We start from the raw sequence: 6,000 nt of genomic DNA, 5'->3' as shown, positions 1-6,000 counted from the left end.
ATAAATGATTGATTGAGAGATTCTAGTTGGAAATGAAGACTTGGGGTATGGAAGAGTGGAAGACGGGTTTTGAGATACAATTGTGCACATCATGTGATATCAAAAATGTACAAACTTTTGTTGAAATCCTAAATGGAAGAGGAACAGACTAAAAAGTGCATGATTAAAGGGGCAAGATTCTCTCTTTTTTTGGTTATATTGTACAGTTGGAATAGTGGTAACATATGTGGACTAAAGAGTTAAAATATACATTGAGTTATGACTTAAAATAGACTCTTAAATATATATATCTAACTCCCGAGAAGTTATTTAGAATACATTAAAACATACCAAATGTTTGTTGGAAATGTCTGCTTTAACGCCTCATTGCTGAGCAAAAAACAGCGTTCTTGGCCGTTCCTGTGGCGTACACCCCCCCCCTCTTTTCCCCAGCTGGACGGCTTGTCTTTGGGGCTGTGAGGCAAAGCACAGCAGCGGGGATCCCCTGTCCCCCCCTCCCCCACTTTGTGGGAGGGCTTGCTTGCAGATAGGGATAGCGCACGGTTGGAGATCCTTTTATTTGTAATTGCTCTGGTTGCTTAGAAGGGTAGTTGGCGGATGAAGTCAAGTCAACTTTAATCGTTTAACCTGCCAGAAAAAGGGCCAGTTTAAAACAGCGGCTGTCTAGTTCACATAGTTCCTGAACAAGCATGCATGGAAACACCGGTTATTTGCAGTTTAGTAGCGCTGCGGAGAGCTTGCTGGGGAGACCATGCATTAAAAAGGGACTCAAAAAGTACTTAAAGAAGGTTTTAATAAGAAAAACAAAAACTCCATTTACACTAAATACATCAACAAACAAACATCAAACAAACATGACCCAACCACCAACCCATCCCCCAGGGTAATGGGAGAGCTAGGTGCTGCTCCTTATATACTACACTCAATTGCTGACACAGCTTAATCAATACAACTCAGCAGCACCTGCTATGTTTCACAGCTGTAAAGCTGGGTCTCGTTATCTTGCTCTGGCCCTTGCTCTGGCCCCTTAAAGACATACACATCGGGTGGAACAATTATGAACCTTTACATTTAAAGAAACCATTCAACAGGAAACACCGGTTTCTATAATGACTGAAATGTGCTTCATTTGCAACTAAGTAGAGCCTCTCTGCTAATGCAGAGCACAATCCACAGCTTCAGGCAAGGCCATTTATATACCCAGAATCCAGAGCAGCCTTTTCTCATACTCCTCTGAAGTACCACCACTGCAACACCAGCGCTTGGCCTTCTGGCACCTGCAGGCTAGGGAAAGAGCTTTTTGGCACCCTGGGGTGGAGCTCCTTCTCAGCAATAGCACTGTCTGCTCACTCCCAACTTCTTCAACCAGTGCCTCTGTGCCCTCTGTAAATGTCTGGAGTAAATGTCTAGCAGGAAGTGTCTGTCCTCTCCAGGATGTTGAAATACTGAAGAAGGCGCCCAATAGCCCTAAGACGGGGGCGGAAACAGTACTTAAGGATGATCAAGCATTGCCTATGAAGGTCCCGGAGCTTGAAGAAAAACTCCAGCCGTTGCCAGCAATACTCCAGGAGCCACAAGGAAGAGGTATTTTTGAGAATCCTGTCTTCACAAATTCCGGGGACATGGCCCTCCCAGTGTTAAGGTGGGGAGGTGGGGTTGGGAGGTTGCAGATAAGAGTCCAAAGTTAAAAATGTAAAGGCTAATGGAATTCTATTTAAAAATCAAAAGTCGCTGTGGTGATTCAAGTTATAGTGTCAGACAAAAGACAAGATGAAAAAGGAAAGATAAGGAAGAGAGAAAAGAGATAGAGAGAAAAAGAAGAAAGAAAAAGAAAACACAAAAAATCCTACTGAAAATGATTTGTTTGTTTGTTCAGAAAAGAGAAGGGGGGAAAAACACCATTGTAATAAGTAAATAGAAAAAGTGGGGGAAAGTGGGGATGGAAAAGTAGAATTCTTTAATGAGAATTTTTTTAAAAAAACTTCATTTGGAGTGGGAGCAACCCGCCCCATCTGTGCACCCCAGCGGTCTGTGCATGAGCTAGAAGCCAGCGGCCCAGCCAGCAGCTGACATTGGGAGGTCCAACCAAAGACCTTGCTGGTCCGATATGCTTTTCTCACGCTGCCCTCTGTTGTAAACCAAATCTGCCCTTCGTCCCTTATGGGGTATGCAAGAGCCCGTATAGAGTCCTTAAGTGGGTTCCCTATTGGTAGGAGAAGATAACAGAGGTCAACCAGAGAATATTGAGAAGCAAAGCAGCTAGTAAGCCTGATCTTTATTAAAGCTGTTGCAACAGGGTGCTCCCCTCACACGCAGGAGGAGGGAGGAGGGCCCGCAACAAAGGTGTGCCCACCCTTATATAGACATTTAAAATTGCCCGCCCTGGAGTCCAAGACCACCCCCAGAAACATCATACATACATCACAGAAGGGGTGTAGCCCAAGACCACCCCCCAGATACATCACACCTACATCATAGAAAAGGTGGTCTACAACAGAAATCTGAGTGCGTTGTTTGTCTCCTGTCTGGCAGGTTACCTGTTAATGGTCACTTGATTGGATTACCTGGGGAACCTGGCCAGTCCTCTGAGATGGTAATCACTTAATTCCTGGGACAATGGGAAGGTTCTCTCTCCCTCCTTGGAGAGAAACATTTGGTCAGTTTGGGAGTCAAAATGGTTTCAGGACTGTATTCCTGTGCTGCTCCAGACATGTGGCTTCTATATTTATGCACGTGTTTGCTTGGTCCATTTATGAACATTTATGACCTATCTAATTCTTATAAGACCACCCTCCAGATGCATCTTGAAAGCAGGCTTCTGGCGCAACAGCCCTCCCCAAGCTCGGAGCACTGGGGATGAGGGGCCTGCGGCTCTCCAGAGGCTGCTGGAGCCTGGGGACCACATCTGGAGCGGAAGAGGCGCGCCAAAACTCAACTCCTCACCTCGGTCTGGTTCCTACTTCAGCGAGAACTTCTTGGTTTATGCTGTGTAATTTATTGGTTTCTGCATTCGGAAATGGTGAGCCGCCTTGGGTTCCTTGGCCAGAAAGGCAGTGCGTTACAAATTAAATCATTCAGAAAGCTGGGGAAGGGACCTCCCAGCAAAGTCCCACCAATTCCTGCAAGCCGGTCGATGGGAAATGAGAATGGGGAGTTCAGGTGTGGTCGACCCCCCGTGGCCCGTCGCTCGCCGGACTGGCAGCCACCTTGGGAAGTCCTCTGCCTACCGCTGAGTTTCCTCGGTGCCGCTAGCAAAGATGTTTCCGCCTCTGTTATCTCCACCTCCCCGCGTCTCCAGCAGCCAATGATCGCTCGGGATCGGCCGCCGAAGAGTGAACCAGAAGCGCTTGAGGCTGCGTGCATCGAGGTCTGCGCGCACCCCTGCGCAATTATGCGCCATGCCAATGATGTCCTGATTCCTCGCGTCATTCCTGCTCTCGTGCACATCCTTCCTCTTCTTTTGAGCCCTTTAAGAGCGGCTGGTGCCAGCGCCCCCTCCCTTTCCTCTAGTCCTCCCAAATCACTACACTTTCATGTTGCCTTTTGGCCTCCGTTGTTGAAGGAGCTCTTTTTAAGAGATCCGGGGTGGCATAGTGATTAGTTTGTCAGACTAGGACCTGGGAGAGACCTGGGTTCAAATCCTCCCACTCGGCCTCGAAGCTCCCTGCGTGTGGCATTAGAGGCCAGTCCATGGAAGCCAACTCCTAGGGGTCGAGGTCCCTTTCGCCACCCCCTAATAAAATATTTGGGTGGGACAGTCGATTATGCGGGAAGGGGCTTACCAGCCCTCCCACAATTTTTCATACAAGTTGCCCCCCCCCCCGGCCAGTCACTGCTTGTCACTCTAGCCTACCTCACAGGGTTGTCGTTGGGATTAGATTGCGCCACTCTGGACGCCACGTGGATGGCACATTGAGCTCCTCCGAGGAAAAGAGGGGATATAAATGCACTGAATGAATGAATAAATAGCACCCGACCAGGGTGTCGTGTTGAAATGTGTGGCCCTCCTTCTCTTTCCTTCCCTTTTTCGTGCGCCCATTTGCTCCACGCAGAATAATAGAAGAACAGAAGAACGTGGGGCAGTTGCCTTTTGCCAAGTCAGAGACTCCTGGTCTATAGAGCTCGGAATTGTCTCCACTGACTGGCAGCATCTCCTCATAGTCTTCTCCCAGCCCTGCTTGCTGGAGATGTCCCTGGGGACTAAGCCTGGGACCTTCTGAACTATAGCCCTTCTCCGCCCCTCGCGGCGACCCCTGGTGGATAAAGCCACGCGAAGGCCAGTCGCAAGGCATCACAGGGTATGGGCACTCTGCATGCACTCAAAGGCACTGCAATGGTATTGCTAGAGAGTGCTGCAATGGGATTCAATCGGGAAGGGAGAACCCTGTACCTCTGCCACCTTAAGCTCCTTGGAGAACGAGGTGGGATACAAATGCAAACAAAGAAATATTTTGGACTACAACTCCCATCAACCACCATCAGCTGGGGCTGAGGGGAATTGTAGCTCAGAAACCTCCGGGGTGAGGCCCAAGGTTTCATCACACCTGCTCCGCCAAGGCACAGAACAGAAGAATCTGGCGGACACTGGTGTCCATCTAACCCACCGGTATTGTCTGCTGTGCTGGCACCAGCTCTCCGGCCAAGGGTCCTTTTAAGGGGGGCGGGGGTGCCAGGGATTGAACCTGGAGCCTTTGGCATGCAAAGTGGGGGCACTTCACCACCGAGCAGCTCTCCCCCCCCCATGGTGCCAGCTGTCAGAGGGGGCTCCGGCCAGCCAGGTTCTGCACAATGGGCGTGCCCAAGGGACTCCAGTGAGGCCCGCATCCCAGTCCACTGCTTGGCTGGACACTCAGTACTGCTCAGGATAGGAGGCCATTTCCTTGCAATGGTAGAAGAAGCTGAGCACCCAATTTAAACAAAAAATAAATAAACAATGTAGTATGTAATATGCATAGCATGTATCCAGGAAAAATAGAGCTTGCAAATTTTCTAATACACATGGGTCATCACTTCTTATTGCTGAGAATAAATTGGGGATCTTGTGTGACATTGTAATGATTCTGATTCTGATTATATTTAGACCCCGCCCACCCAGCTGGGATTCTCCAACCACAATTGTATGTTGCCACAGAAAGAAATATTAAAAATTAAGAAGTTTAGTTGTTTGCTCACAAATCTTTCCCTATAGACCAATATTTGGATTCTTCTTGAACATTCTCCACAGTTTGAGGAAGTTCCAGGCAGCTGTAAAAGTTATAAACAGTTCCATGAAGTTTTAAAACGTGCTCATAGTTATGAGTAGTAACATTACATATACGATGTTTCCAACTTTTCATTTTGGAGCGACCATTTTCCGTAACTGAGAATACTTAGTCCCTTTTCCAGTGTTTCTCAGCAAAAGTGCATCCCTTTATGATACAGGAAACTGTTTTGGGGGAAGAAAAGAAAAGTCAACAAGTTACACCCCTAGTGCCCACACAAACACACAGACACGCCTTCTTGGCACTGCCTGCTTTCATCCACATGCCTTGGGATATGTGTGAGGGTGCTTCTGAGCATGTACAAAGTAACCCCCCCCCCCATACACGAAAACCCTGTCTCCACCGGCTTATCACACAGCTCACCCATTGTGGCATCTGAATATAGACTGCATTTTTAATCAAGACTTATATTGGCTTATATTTTGATCAGGTTCCTAAAATTCTAAAAATAATGTTTCTTCCAAGGTAGAAAACCAGCAAGCGGCTCCAGCAAGCAGCTGGCAAGCAAAGGGCCCCCTGGTTTATTGCGGTCATAAAAAGGCTGAGAAGCAGGTCATTGACCTTGCATGCTGTAGAGTACAACTAAGTTGTAAAAGTGGTAGGTAAATAGTAAAATGATACCATGGGCCTCTCTTAAACCTTGAGCTGTATTTTCTAAGGCCAGAGGCAAATGGGAAAAAAAACATCTAGCTGACAGAAAAAGAGGGCATTTTTAGGAAATCTTCTAAAAGCAGTTTCT

Source organism: Podarcis muralis, chromosome W, assembly GCF_964188315.1.
Source record: "Podarcis muralis chromosome W, rPodMur119.hap1.1, whole genome shotgun sequence".
NCBI classification, from domain to species: Eukaryota; Metazoa; Chordata; class Lepidosauria; order Squamata; family Lacertidae; genus Podarcis; species Podarcis muralis.
The sequence above is the reverse complement of the archived record's forward strand: the minus strand, read 5'-3'. Positions refer to the sequence as shown.